At 39.3% G+C, this 9,315-nt stretch overlaps 1 pseudogene; it reads left to right on the top strand.

The window, feature by feature from the left end:
* Window positions 1-1,645: 1,645 nt before the first annotated feature.
* Window positions 1,646-2,549, top strand: LOC118996250 (dnaJ homolog subfamily B member 6-like; annotated as a pseudogene).
* Window positions 2,550-9,315: the final 6,766 nt, after the last annotated feature.

Raw genomic sequence — 9,315 nt, 5'->3', positions numbered from 1 at the left:
TTACACAATGGAATTCTATGCTGCAGAAAGGAAGAAGGAACTACTACCCTTTGCAACATCATGGATGGAACTGGAAAGCATTATGCTGAGCGAAATAAGCCAGGCGGTGAAAGACAAATATCATATGATCTCACCATTAACAGGAATCTAAACAAACCAAACAAGCAAGCAAAATACAACCAATGACACTCAAATATGGAACGGGCTGTCAGGGCCCACAGGGGAGAGGGGAGAGAATCATAGGGGAAAAGGGAATGGACTCACATGAACAAGTATAAAAGACACATGGACAATAACTAAGGGTGGGGGGTGGAAAGGGGAGGGAGGCGGGGAGCATGGGGTGGGGGGCGGGCAGGGTTGGGATTATAAGACAGAAACCTGTACTTGAACAAGAATTAAATAAAAATTATATTTAAAAAAAAAAAATAAATAAAAATAAATAAATAAAATATTTTTTTAAAAATAGACTAGAATTGAATATATAGGAAAAATTAGAGTGCCTTACACACATGGAGTCGGTTATTCTTTGGGGGAATTTTAGTTTCAGTTTTACACATTTATGAGTGTACTGTGTCACAATGTAAGAAGTATTCTTATTGTGGATGTGGTCAGAAATGTTTGTAAACTGCTGTTAACCCATGTTTCACTTTAACAGAAGGGGAAATCCTCCTTTTTTCCCACAGGATATTTGCAATAGTCAAACACTGGGCACAAATCAAATGCTCATCAACAGGAAAAGAGAAAAATAAAAGTGTGGCATAATTATACAATGGGAATACTACATATACATAAAGAAAGTGAATTAGCTAGAGTTATGTGCCACAACATGGGTGATTCTCAGTAATGTTCTTTTGAACATAAGCAAGATGAAAAAATGGGTACTTTATGATTCAATTTATGTAGTTTTTAAAAGGTAAAATTAAACTCTATGACTTCATGATGAACCCATAGGTAAAAAACATTATAAAGGAAGTGGTAATTACCTAAAATCAGTCTAATGATTACCTGTGGATGGAAGAGGGTTGGACTATGATTAGGAAGGGATATACCAACTGGGGGCTACAAGAGGACTGGCAGTGTTCTGTTTCTTAACCCTAAACTGGTTACTTCGTGTAAGCTGGTGCTTACATGAATAGTCACTTTAAAATCATTAGTTAAATTACACATTATGTTGTAGTTACTAATGGTTATGCACGTTTCAAATTTTTTAAAAGATTTTCAGCCTGGCTGGTGTGGCTCAGTGGACTGAATGCTGGCCTGAGAACCAAAGAGTTGCTAGTTTGATTCCCAGTCAGGGCACATGCCTGGGTTGTGGGCCAGGTCCCCAGTAGGGGGTGCTCTAGAGAAAAACCATGCATTGATGTTTCTCTCCCTTTCTTTTTCCCTCCCTTCCCCTTCTCTTTAAAAATAAATAAATAAAACCTGTTTTTTTAGAAAAATTTAAAACACAGTGATCAAATGTGTTGCTCTGTATCTACATTTTTATTAGTTCCTGGTTTTATTAGTTGCTGTACAACATGTAGTCAATGAAAGATTCAGAGAAGCAATTATGCAATTAAATTATGTCAAGGCCTGTTAGTTCTAGACCAGCAGTGTCTAAAAGAAATTTCAGTGACAGGTTGTTAGAGAAAGGAGAAAGGAAAGCACGAGGAGCCCCTGAAGTGTAGGAGCCTGGAAGACGGGGCTGCGCCCCATCACACTACCCTGCCACTGGCTCCTGTGTCCTTTCAGTCTTTCCAACAGCCTGTTAAAACATGTTGATTTACTCTGAAGTTCTAGGCATGCAGACATGCTTCAGCTGAGGATATTAAAAAGGCATACTGGAAACTGGCACTGAAGTGTCATCTAGTAAAAATGCAGAGAAAAACTTCAACAGTAGCTGAGGCACGTGAGGTGCTATCTGATGCTAAAAAATGGGACATCTATGACAAATACAGCAAACAAGGATTAAATGCTGGAGGTGGAGTTGGAAGTCATTTTGACATACTGTTTGAATTCAGCTTCACATTCCAGAACCCAGATGATGTGTTCAGGGAATTGTTTGGTGGAAGGGACCCGTTTTCATTAGACTTTCTCAAAGACCCATTTGACAACTTCTTTGAGAAACAGCAGAGTCCCCTGTGGGAGCTGAAGCTTCAGCACAGGCTCCTTCTTCTCTGCCTTTAGTGATTTACATCTTTTGGAGGAGCGTTTTCTTCCTTCGATGCAGGATATACTTCCTTCAGGTCATTAAGTCCTCTGGGCCTCACTTCATTCTCTTTCACTGAAATCGGTAGCAGTGGATGGGTAAATTTAAGTTCATATTGACTTCTATCAAAATAGTTAATGACAGAGAAATTATTACAAAGAGAATTAGTGAGAATGGTCAAGAAAGTTGAAGAATGGTCATAGAAGTTGAAGAAGATGGCCAGTTAAAGTCCTCAATGATAAATGGTAAGGAGCAGCTGCTATATTCACATAACATGTAATTCAACACACACAAATAACAGAAACAATTACTGTAACAAGCATCATTTCAGGATTAATAGGAACATTTTTGAAGATATCAAATGAATCAACTTTTATTATAACTGTACCTAATCTAAAGTATTTATATGCAGCTCATTGAAACCCTATTTGTCATAAACTTCTCCTTTTTTTTCTTGGGACCATGTGATGGGACCCTTTTTTGTTTTGGTCTTTAAAGTGGTTGCTAGTCTTTGTATGCACTTTTTCAAAATTAAATGTAGTCCAAGGTGTCCATGACTTCCATAGACTAACAACAACATGGACCTGCTTTTCCATTGTGTTTGAAATGTGAGCCAAATAGGGTCAGACTACTGTGAACTTAACATTGCCAGGATGAATCTTCACTAAAAATAATTTAATTTTTTTCCAGTATTTAATAGTGAGACATATTAATGTATCAATGGTAATGCATTTCTGGATTAATATAAATCGAGAATGGTTTCTAGTTGTGCATGAATGCTGGCTACTTATTAAATTTTGACAATTGTTTAAATATGTAATGTTAATCTTTTTTCTTTCTTTTTAGATTTATTTATTATTTTTTAGAGAGGGGGAAGGGAGAGAGAAAGAAAGGGAGAGAAACATCAGTGTGTGGTTGTCTCTCACACACCCCCTACTGGGGACCTGGCCTGAAACCCAGGCATGTGCCCTGACTGGGTATCGAACTGGCAACTCTTTGGCTCTCAGGCTGGCATTCAATCCACTGAGCCACACCAGCCAGAGCTATAATGTTAATTTTAAATTTAAGAATTGAGTAAAAAGGGAAAAGGACTTGTAGACTGACCCATGCACCAGCCCGTGGTGTCCCCAGCGTTATGGATGCGACATGAGACAAATTCACATGGACTTCTGAGTCCTGTGGAGGAAAAGGGACAGCACGGCTACTCCCCCAAGGGGGGAACGCCTCGGAGCAGCCTGGCCACTCTTTCAAGGGGAGAGCACACTGACCTTTGTCCGGACAGGCTTTTATTTGGTTTAATTTGTGTAGGAATACAGGTGAAGCTCATTAATCATTGTCAGGCAGTAAGGATCAAATAGTAGATAGCATACAAAGAATTATTAGGGCTTATTCTGAGTCAGGGTCTATCAACTAGAGGCTACAAAACTTTGGGAAACAAACTCATTTCCTGCTCAGACCTTTATCATTTAATTAAGACCATTCTTAGCAAAGCAGGCTTCACAGGATTTTACATATCCTTTCTCAGGCCTCATCTCCCAGGGAGCCCACCCTTTCCAGCACAGGGCTGCACCACCCTCGGTCATTGTTTCTGGCTTAAGTCAGGCAGAGGAGGCAAGATAGCCAAGAGATTAGGAGACCTTGCAGACAGACTGAGGACTCAGGCTTTGTCAAAGCCGAGGGGCGGGGGTCCATCACCCCCTTTCTCCATAGACCCCCAAGTCCTTTCCTGGGGCCTCCATGTGATTCTGCCTGTCTTAGGTCATTCCCCCCTTGGGGAACCTTACCCGTCATTGGCTAACTGATCAAGCATTGGGGGCCAGCTATGGATGAAGTAAAAGGAGCAGAAGCTGTGCTCCTGCCAGGGAGATAAGCTTTGTCTCCTTAGTGGTTTATGGTCCAAAGGTTGTTCACTCAGCCTTAACCGTGGGGGGGTTTACAGCTCCGGAAATCAAGCAGGGCGGTTCCCAACAGGGGACCTGGACAACAGTGTGGCTATTGCTGGGGGGAGGGGAGTATAAGAGGGCTAAATGGTAATGGGAAAAAATACAATAAAGATTAAATTAAAAAAAAGAAAAGCCAGTAAACCGAGACTTTGTTATATGCTTAAAAAGGAAATAAAAAAGAAAAAAATCACAGTGACGAAAAATGTGTTCTATATCTGTGCTGTCCACTACAGAAGCCAACAGCCACCTGTGGCCGAGCACTAGAAATGTGGTGAGTGTTATGGAGACATTAAATTTTAAATTTTATAAATGTAAAAAGCCACATGTGGATAGGAGCCACCATATTGTAAATACTTGTTTAGATGTATTGTTTTGAATAATTAAACATACCAATGATTTATTTTTGGACCAATCTAAATTCAAATACCACTTCTGTTACTACCACCGTGAGACTTTAGGTGGGGTACTTGGTTTTTCTAATACTCAACATACTTGTCTCTAGAATGGAGGATGAGAAGAGATACTTCTTAATCTTGATGTGAGTATTGTATTATATTAATGAATGCAGACCGCCTATCACAAACCCTGAGAGTAGTTGATATTCAAGAAATAAGTCTCCTTCCCAGACCTCTGTGGTCATCTTGAAATTGTGTGACCTTCAAAGAAGGATTAAATGAGAGAACTCAGATGACTTAGTAAATCTGCCCTGCATTTTGAACAGCAGTTCCAAGGACCTAGCTGCAGGTCAGCAGCACCACCATTGCTGCTTTTTAGTAGAACTTTTCCCATAGCTCAAACTCCAGAGAGATATTGATGCCCATGTTTCCAAGAATAAATGCACATTCAAACACCAGCTTAGCCCTTATAAATATAGAAAAAGACTACCTACCCACGTACAGTTGTTTGTCTTGTTTTTTAGAATCAAGTTTTTACATTTTATCTTTAGAGGAAAGGATGCATTATTTATTTCTTTGGTCAGTGAATAATTCTTCAGTTTTCCCCCCATGGTATGAATATAATATTAGTATATTATATATTACTGAAACTTTATATTTTCTCTCAACATTTTTTACTTTTGTGTGTTTTTAATGTGTCTTAAGGTATGAGCAGAAACCTTGGTAAACCTACAGTCTTTGGAAAATGGAATGCTCATTTTCAACTGAAATGAACTGAATATATCCCTCCCAAAATTTCTATGTTAAAGTCCTATCTCCCAGTACCTCAGAATTTGACTGTATTTGGAAATAGGGTCTTTAATGGGGCAATTAAGTTAAAATGAGGTGATGAGGGTTAGTCCTAATTCAATCTGGTTGATGTCTTTATATGAAGAAATTAGAACAGAGACATACACAGAGGAAAGACCTCATGAAGACAAAGGAAAAGATGGCCATTTACAAACCAAGAATACAGGCTTTAGAATGAAATGAAACCTGTTGCAACTTTGGTCTTGGACTTGTAGCCTCCAGAACTGTAATACAATGAATTTCTGTTGTTTAAACCACTCAGTATCTCAGTATGTGGTATTTCACTATGGGAGCACTAGCAGATTAATATAGCAACCTTTATTTCCATGAGGATTCTCTCTCTCTCTCTCTCTCTTTCTCTCTCTCTCTATATATATATATATATAGATAGATAGATATAGATATAGATATAGATATAAATATAAATATAAATATAGATATAGGTAGATATAAAATCAAGCCACCTATTTTTTTATCAGCTTCCCTGGCTCAGTTGCTGCAGTTTATATTAAAATGTTCTGGTGGTGCAAGTTGATTGCACACTTCTATGTGAGCCAATAATGTGAGGCAAGGCTTTAAAAGGGTAGCACAATCTATCTGTGATTGTGCCATAAACATGTTATCTCCACAATATAGGAAGCTAAGACTCCCCTTCATTCTTGATCAGTCAGACCACACCCAGAGCATCTTTCTCAAGTCTGTTGATCAATTTAGAAAGGGAGGTGGAAGTCATGCGTCATGCAGCTACCATGTTGAACACTGTGCTATGTGCATTGTGTACCATTCCACCTTTATGTGGTAGCTATTCATACCCCTCTTCTACTTTACAGATGAGGAAACTGAGTCTAAGAGAGGTTAAATAGGTTGCTTGTGGTCATACAACTGTTAAGTAGAGGGTCTGGATTCAAACAAATTCTCTGGAACTCCATTGAATCTCTTTCCAATGATAAGAGGGCCCTCATTCTGGGTAACTTAAGTGGATCCAGAACCTTGCCTCACTCTTCCTTTTACTTCTCATTCAGGGATAGTTACTTCAGCCACCCTCTCCCATAGCCATGTTGTGGACTTAGTCATCTTTCAGAAGTGCATCATATTTAAAATCTCCACCCCAGACATGCCCCTGTGGATCACCACCTTCTGCTCCTCTCTCTTCCTCACTCACTCATGCCCAAGTGTTCAAGACCTTTAGTTTCTTTTTGACTCTGATTTTGCTTCCCTCTTGTATTCATGTCTTAGTGTTCAATCTATGTGAGACTACCATCCATCACTGTAGCCATTCTCTTACACATGTCCTGAATTTCCTCACACATTGTCCTTCTGTACCCTCTGCCTGGCAATTCCCAACCCCAATCACCTCAACTGTGTTCTTCCTCTACACTCCCACATGGGTTGCTAAGGAGAGCTATGAAAATTAACTACAGATTTATACCACTACTGATTTATGATTTCAGACACAAGTGGGTCCTCAGTTCTTTCTGGAAATTATTTTGGCTTCTACAGCCTAACTTCCCAACAGCAAAAACAAAACCTGAAAACTTTCTTCATTTTCCTGAAATGTTAACCTACCACTTCATTTTTAACACATGACCTTTTCTGCTCTTTACAAAGAAAATGGAAACCATAAAGAGGAAGTCCCTCAACCTCCTGCCAGCAGCCTTGCAAACCTTCCTGCATCTGCCCTGTGTTTCCATTTCTTTACAAGAGAAGAAACCCCTCTTCCTGTCTAAGGCTGCTTCCATTTTCTTGCTTCCATGTGCTTAGGAAACTTGCTCTATCAAACATTCTTCATGTTTAGCCTCTCCCTTTGTCCTAGCTCCTTCTCAACAACATTTACAAACTCTTATGTAAAACAAATGAAGCCAAATCCCTTTGGTGTATCTTTTTTTTTTAATTCCAGCCAAGCTCTCTCTTCCCTATCACAGCCAGTTATTTTGAGGTAACTTCATTCCCTCACCTCAACCCATTAATATCTGGTTTCCTTCCTTGCTGTCCACTAAAATATCTTCCGGAGGTCAATAATAACTTTGTTATTGCTAGACCTAGTGGTAACTTATCAGTCTGTCTTATACTTAAACTCTTGGCATCAGAGGACTGGTATCTGAGATTCCAGTGACTGCCAAACCCCATCATTGTAGGTTTGCCCTCTGTTCTTGGACTGCCTTTATTCCTCTCCATTTCAGATTCTTCCTCTTCTGCTGTCCTTCAAACCAAAATCTCTAAGAAGTACTTTCCCTGGGCCTCCTTTCTTGCTGCTTCATTCTCCTGTGACCTTGTTTACCTTCTACTTATTGATGACACCCACAACTATGTTTCCTGCCAGATGTCATCATTGAGCTCTACATCTGTACATCCAACTAACCAGCCAATGCTTCTCCTTGCAGATCTCATCTTTCCAACCATCCTAAACTCAATCCTGTACAAAACCTAATTCACTACCTTCTTCCACATAATGGTTGTTCTTCCTGTGCCCTTTTTTTTTCTCCTGGAGATGCCATTACCATGAACCCAGCTGCACACACCAGAATGTGGTGAATCTTGACTCCTTCCTGTACCTCTGTCTCATCTTAGTTTATTTCTCAGTCAAAAAATCCTGGCAATATTAGTTATTAATCCTTCCATTTCTCTCCCTTGCAGTTCTTTCTAGTCTAATTCACATCACTACCATCTCTCAGGGAGTTGGAACACTATATATTTTCTGAATTGTTTGAGAATATTCTATTCTTCAATGGAAGACAAAAAATGGGATGGGTGAAACTCATATGATGCGTTAGGCATAGATCTGTATCTTAGCTCAAGCTGTCATACCAAAATATCATAGACTCGATAGCTTAAGCAAAAGAAATTTATCTTGTCACAATAATGGAGACTGGAAGTATGAGATCATGGTGCCAGGATGGTTGAGTTCTGGTGAGGTCTCTCTTTCTTGCTTTCATATGGATGCCTTTTTATTGTATCCTTGCATGGCTTTTCCTTGGTGTGTGCACATGGAGAAAGAGAGCTTTCTCTCTCTTCCTCTTATAAGGACCCAAGTCTAATCAGTTTAGCACCCCGCTCTTATGACTTCATTTAACCTTAATTACCTCCTAAAAGCACTGTGTCACAATGAGGGTTAAGAATTTAGCATGTGACTTTGGGGAAGACATCACGATTCCATGGTAATAAAAATGTTATTAGCCTAGAACACAAGTGAGATAAGTGAATAGAGCATGCACACACACACACACATATAAAAGTATGGAAGGACCAAGGAAACACAAATACTCATGATATATATGATAAATAAAGGCATATTATTTTTATATCAGGATTATGAGGCACTCCATAATTATGAAGTCTTGCTTCAGCCATCAACTGGTGATATCCATCCTGGCTCCATGTGTTCTCTTCCTAAGAAATACAAATAAAACCCTTAGCTGTCAAGCAGATTATTGAAATCTATAGCTGTGGCTAGGGATACTTGTCTCTGCATCTGTGAGGAAGTATGTGCCATTGGTCTCAGGCACCTTCTGTATGCTAGTAACCACACAATTAGTAAAAAAGGCTGATGCAGGAGAGAGAGAGAGAGAGAGAGAGGGAGAGAGAGAGAGGGAGAGAATAGGAATATATATACCCACTGTAGGAAGTGTTGGTCCTTGTTTATACCCTGTATTCAATGTGTAAATCTACCTTATCTCTTTCCCCTTGCTATTTACTATGTGTTTTAAAGTTTATTTGATGAACTATGTGAATCAAACTTTTTCATATGATCTGTTAGTCTGCCTTTCCTGTGATATCTGGGATAGCTTGCCTGGTAGTGTACTTGGAAGCCACCATTACATTAATTTCCCACCATAATATTAAGGTAGTTTCCCATATGACAAGTGGATTGCATTAATGGCCTCAGTTATTCACTTCTACCTATATATACAACTTTTGTATATAACTTTGTAACTTCTCCCAT

Source organism: Sturnira hondurensis, unplaced genomic scaffold (assembly GCF_014824575.4).
Source record: "Sturnira hondurensis isolate 20B ecotype Veracruz unplaced genomic scaffold, ASM1482457v3 Scaffold0011192, whole genome shotgun sequence".
Taxonomy (NCBI): Eukaryota; Metazoa; Chordata; class Mammalia; order Chiroptera; family Phyllostomidae; genus Sturnira; species Sturnira hondurensis.
This window is presented reverse-complemented; position numbering and strand designations above follow the sequence as displayed.